Source organism: Lytechinus pictus, chromosome 9 (assembly GCF_037042905.1).
Source record: "Lytechinus pictus isolate F3 Inbred chromosome 9, Lp3.0, whole genome shotgun sequence".
Lineage (NCBI taxonomy): Eukaryota > Metazoa > Echinodermata > Echinoidea > Temnopleuroida > Toxopneustidae > Lytechinus > Lytechinus pictus.
Genome location: NC_087253.1, coordinates 6,798,310 through 6,804,606, shown reverse-complemented (window position 1 = coordinate 6,804,606; position 6,297 = coordinate 6,798,310). Strand labels below are relative to the sequence as shown.

At 35.1% G+C, this 6,297-nt stretch overlaps 1 long non-coding RNA gene across 1 annotated transcript; it reads right to left on the bottom strand.

The window, feature by feature from the left end:
* Positions 1–1,191: 1,191 nt before the first annotated feature.
* LOC129269863 (uncharacterized) lies at positions 1,192–3,528 on the bottom strand. Its single transcript, XR_010294591.1, has 3 exons — positions 3,368–3,528; positions 2,450–2,609; positions 1,192–1,380 (listed from the first exon to the last, which is right to left on the bottom strand). It is a non-coding gene; the product is annotated as an uncharacterized LOC129269863 (long non-coding RNA).
* Positions 3,529–6,297: the final 2,769 nt, after the last annotated feature.

Sequence of the window (6,297 nt, the reverse complement as noted above, 5' to 3'; positions counted from 1 at the left end):
CTCTACAGCTAAAGCATGAATATCACAAGTAATTTGTCAAATATATTTCTGAAAGAAATTAAAGGATGATTCTATAAAATAGTAATATCAAACAAATGATAATAGCTTGCAATGTATTTATAGTGCTTACTACAGAAATGTATCTTAGGGTCTATGAAAATAGGTGGAAAAAAGGATATTCAGCAAAAATGACATTTTATAATTTAAATTTGATAAATTAAGAAGCTGCATATGCTAAGAAAAATGACTGTTTAATTAACAAAGAGGTTTTAAAATTGAAATCATGAGGCTTCAAACATTGATTGTTGATTAAAACAAACTTGGTATAAAATCGACTTGAATCATAAAAAAGACCAAGTCCATCTCATGCCAAACTTAATTAAGCAAAAAAAATGTTGCTTATACCTCTCGTGTCCCTGCTTATACATTAGCCCATCATGTGTGTCATTTATATCCTGGAATTCACGTCCCAAACCTTTTGTCAAACAAGAAAAATGTTGTGATTTTGGGATTTAAGAAGCAAGATGGTCATTTGATCACTAATGATAAATCGGAATGCATGAATACATCCTATCAACCAAGCTACCATATTTTTATCACAAGTGTCCACTTTCATGCACAGATAATCCAATGGAATGCTTAATACCCGTAGCACACCGTCCTTTTCTATTGACAACAGAATGCAGGCAGGAATTCATCAAAGAGAGGAGCAACGGATACCTGCAATAAGGATCAAAACAAAATGAATATTAGAAAATTTGCTCTTCGGTATTCTTTCTGGAAATATATCTTCGTTGATCAAGCAATTAATACATCCTTTACCTGAATAAGCAAAATGCATATTTTCTATTTTTCATTTCTCCTGCAATAGGAAAGTTAGCAGATTATCTATATTTTTTTTCTTCAGTGAAATCTTTGAAATTGTCTTATTTCACATATTAAGAGTATAAAATTAGAAAAAAATTTGACCAACAACATTGAAACTTGATAAAAGACAGTAAAAGACATGTAGTAGGGGCCAATATATTTTTTCTTCATTATCACATACCTCTAGTAGGTGTTGAATACAGAGAATATCACATTGAAAACTGAGTGAGTATACCAACCTATACATTTACAGAAGACCTTTTCTTCCTGCTAAGTACAGGGCTTGTTCCCCATCAGGACTCCTGATGTAGACTTGGCCCCAATCGATAGCACCTATGACTCTTGGAAACCTGTAGCAATCATCAAATTGTCACTGGGTGGTTTGAATTTCTCGTCATTGGAAACTTTATTCACTGTTACTCCTTGCTATTGCCTCAGAAAAATCTTTGATGATTCTGCACACGGATGACTGTGATATAGTTGCTTCGTCTGCTTGCATCTTCTAAAAGGTACCTTTAGTTATCGAATGATAAGTGATGTTATGTAATTGGTTTATTGATATGAAAGCCAATTGATACTTTACCATTTACGTTTGCAAACATTGTGCTTCTGTTATGACCTGATGTTTATGATGCACTGGAACTGCTTAAAGAGATTTTTCTTCAATTCATTAAAAAAAAACTCTACTGCAATAACAATCCATGCAAAATGGAGAATATCTCTCTAGCTGAAATGACATACCAATATTTCTTTTTGAGTGGTTATAAATCATCCTTCATGATAATTTCCCACTTGAATATGACATTTTGTATTAAAAAATGTTGCTACATTGTAAAAAATGAGAGAAAAATAAAATCCCCACCTATTTCCAACCCAAAGGGTTACGTGTTTCATTCCGACAAAAACCTTTCTGTGAAATACCCCCAACACTCCCCCTCCCCTGTAAGGGGTTACTAGTACTCCTGGCTGAAAGCAGAAACAAAAATCATACACTTTGGATGATTAATAATGAATATTAGGTTTTGCATTAATTATTTCTGTAAAACATGTGCATGTTTTCATGAATATGCAAGAAATAGCCTGATGATGTCACATCCACACATTTTCCACACATGAATGTACAAGGGTTCCATGATATTTGCTCTGGCGACAATTACTCAATGGAAAATCTGCATGCTAAGCAAAACATAAAACTTAATTTTCATGACTAGATACTTCCAATCCTTGATCCTTACATTATTCTGAACTTGCAATAACTATCTTAATTATATAATCAGCAGTCAACCCCATTTTTACATTCCTGGAAGAAAAAATTAATGATTATAATTTCAGATCACTAGAGAACAAGTGGGGATATGAATATTGCATATGAGATACACAGAACTGTTTCCCCCAAGTTATGTAAAACTTTAAAACTGAATCAATTCATAATTCTCCATCCAATATTGATGGTTTTTGCTAGTCGAATTGTTCTTTATCAAAATCTCATCATTTTTGGCCTGGAAAATCACTTTCATAGAACATAATTTGACCCCCCCCCCCCAATTACCCTCTGCTTTATAGTTCGCACATGAAAACTCACCAATGACATAAAAGAAAGTCCTGTCAAAACCTGTAACATGACAGGCAATGTGTGGTTCTCTCTGTTGGTACCCCACTCTGAGAGGTTCATCCTCGTAGTATTCAAATGGATTCTTCCTGTCTCTTAATCCATGCTGTGGTCTTTCTATGTGTTGCTGAATCTGCATGGAAGTTGAAAGATTGTGTTTAAGAGTCACCATGAATGGGCAATTTACTCTTTGAATTTCATTTAATTCAAAAGTGTTTAAAATGAGGAACAGAATGTGAAAGATTATACAGAAATCCTTAAAAAAAGATAGGATAAAAATTCTAATTGACATGAGTAGCTTTTCTATTTACCTACTTGTAAAGGTGAAGAAGAAAAACCTGCCAATTGTTGCTGATCATCATCATTGATCAAACCACGCACGTCATAGAGATGCTTCTATGAAAACTGATTTACTGAATCACTTTCAATTGGCTTTAATAATGAAGGCAAGGCACTAATTTTATGGAACTTTGTTTACACAAATAGAGGTTATTGCTTGCGAGTGACTTTCGAATAACATATTTTCATGAATCTTCATCAAAGTCTCATTAAACCTTTTTTTCTACCCCCCCCCCGGCATTCATCAGACTGACAATGCTTTCTTTCTCTCTTTTAAATAAATATTCAACAAAATGTCAGGATTAATTGGAGATCAACAAGCCTAGTGTCAAAGTGACCAGTAGACAAATATATATGTTAATAACACACAAGCAAGGTCCCCCCCCTCTTCTTTTTTGTCAATTACTATGACAAGAATGAAAAAGTAACATACATGTCACATGATACATTTACAATTACATGATGAATTCAAATCCCAGAAATAATATTTTATTAAAAAAGGCCATTTTAATGACATTTAATTTTTTTTTAATATGAATTGATAAGACATACCTCACTCTCTTGCAAGACGGCACAGCAGTTCAAAATTGTGAGCCATGTTTGCTTTGTCTGGATTGAGCACAATCTGCCGAGTATGTATGGTCTGTTGCTGATATGGAAGAAAAAAAATAATGAAAAAAATATTTATTCATCAATCATACTGCAATGTCAAGGTACACTGTTGGTCATAATGGTGGAATAATTATTTTTACCCCAGTTTAGGGAAGGATTTAAAAAAATTATTTATTTCTAATAGATCTAGATAATGGCATACATTCTCAGATTTTATTGAATATTGATTTGCGAGTGTTTCTTTTGCGTGACTGCTAAATCATATGTGTGCTACTATGCTAATCAGCTAGGGAACCTACGTCCTTAAATCATAATTGACAGTAATGAGGATTAATGCCTCACAAAAGGGCACTTATATAGCTAATCGACACGATTTTTATCCTGGGGCCTCACAGTAACGAGGCCATTACTTAGCCCCTGAATCATGACTGTACGCAGTGTTTGCTAGGGTACGCGGCCGCCCCCACAAATCCCCCAAAACGAAGAAAATGCAATAAATTGTCAAAAATTCATTGCAATTTCCCCCCGCCCCCAACAGGAAAAATTTCTCTGTGTGGCCATGCCTTGAACCATAATGCATGGCCCTACAGAGGAATTTTAGGGGCGACAGTTTATTTTGATTCGAGTTAGTAAACAACCAAAATGGACTTAATTATGTCAACTAATTAACAGGCACTGGCAAAACGATGGGGGAGGGGGGGGGGGGCTACGGGCCTTGCCCCCCAAAAGCTTCCTAACCAAGAAAAATGCATGCAGAAAAAGAAAGAAAAGGAAATTAAAAATATTATAATATCACAATCTTTCACGAAAATAGATTCTTGTATTGTATTGAAAAGGTGGAAATTATTGCTCGCTTGCTTCGCCCGAGAGCAGCTATAGAATTTCGCCCCATACCTCATTTCTGGAATCCTTAGAATTCTGTACTCATTACGTCACTGATAACAGAGACATTCATTGCTACGTGGCTAGTCCAAACCTCCCTCAGTATAATTACTCTTCCTCTTTTTTCTCTCCTTTACCCTTGTTCTCCTTTGTTCTCTTCTCTTTTTTTTTTTGGGGGGGGGGAGCAGTATAGAGCCAGCCGTTGTTATCAATACCACGCCGTAAGAAAAATAAAAATGTCACCTTCTATTCACCTATTTTAGATTTTGCTTTTCAAGCTTTTGCAAAGAAAATGGCAAGCTTTTGCAAAGAAACTCGCAATCTCTTGTAAATGTCAGTATTCGATCATTATTCTTCACATAAATCTTTACCCTTAATTTCACGCTCTATCAAAAATTCCATGCATGTATATGAAGAGTAAGTACAAATCCGTATCTTTGAATGCCTATTTAAAAAAAAATCCAGAATAAAAAAGGGGAAAACCCCATCATCGCATCGTCGAGCTCGATCTTATTCATTTCATTCTACTTTTCCAAACCCAACGTAATGAACTTTAAATCAAGCGTACTGATTTTTTTAGTATAAATCTACATGCCTCACCAAGCCACAAACGCATTTGTGATCCACTTGAATATGGAACGCCAAAGCGTTTCACAATCATTTTAATTGCAACAATGAAAACACTCAATTAAATTTCAATAAACATATCTCACTGGGTGGTATTTCAAATTATTGTTTCTAGTTAAAGTAAATTTGTGTGTTTTTATTATTATGGGCTATATACTCATATTCTATGATATCTTACAACAAACACCACCTCCCAAAAACGATTTGCTTCTTTTACAATATTTAAATAAAAGAGTTGCCAAAGCTGTTGTACATGTATAACTTTACACATTTGTATACTTTCTCGTGTACTGTATCAAAGCAATAGCTTTGATCCAGCTGAAGCATGGCGGCTTGTCATTGTTCGAAACCCACCTTCACCCGACAAAGGAAATTATAATTGGTATAGTGTCGAAAATCTGTCTATCTGACGGTCAATCGGATCGGGGTCGCCCTAGCCACTAACCCGTCTCTGTGGTCTAGTGGTTAAGGCACTGGCGTTCAAAGCTGGGGGCCCGGGTTCGATTCCCGGCAGAGACATTTTTTCGGCATCACCAATTTTTCCAAAGGGTAGATAGCTCTGGGGAACCTTGATTTAAGCTACGCCTACCATTGTTCTCTTCATCCATTTCTTTACAATATTTAAATAAAAGAGTTGCCAAAGCTGTTGTACATGTATAACTTTACACATATATATATATATATATATATAAATATATATATATATATATATATAATAAAATATAAACACCATCATAACCATATATATATAATAGAATATAAACAGCGCCTATTCTATTTCCATTTTTGACTTATTTGTGATTATTTGGCTGCTAAAAGGCGTTTGATAGGTACATTCAATGAATATCCTGCCGAATACCCATTCACCTCACCTGGGTTGAGTGCAGCAGAGACGTCTAAATGATACATCATCTTGAGTCGAGGGTCCATATAAAAAACACATAGCGCACTATACACCGCTCTATACACTGCAAAAACTCTGGTGTTGATTTAACATTTAACACCAGCCCGGAATCTTTATCTGTCCACACGAAAGAAGTATTGAAATAACACCAGTTTGGAATAAAACCGATGCTATTTTAATACTAATTGGTGTTGTTTAAACACAATATCTGGTGTTAGACGAAAACCAAACTGGTGTTGTTTAACACTTTGCTGGTGTGGACAGATATAGATTCCGGGTGTTAAATCAACACCGAAATTTTTGCAGTGTATTCCATTACCCCCATTAGTTTTATTCAGTGAGGCTCTAAGTATTATATTTGTTGCCATGGCTACCGGCTCCGCTCCCACACGACGATGCAATTATAGAATAAGCATAATCATCATTTCAACTGCCAGTGAAAATATTTTGAAAATGC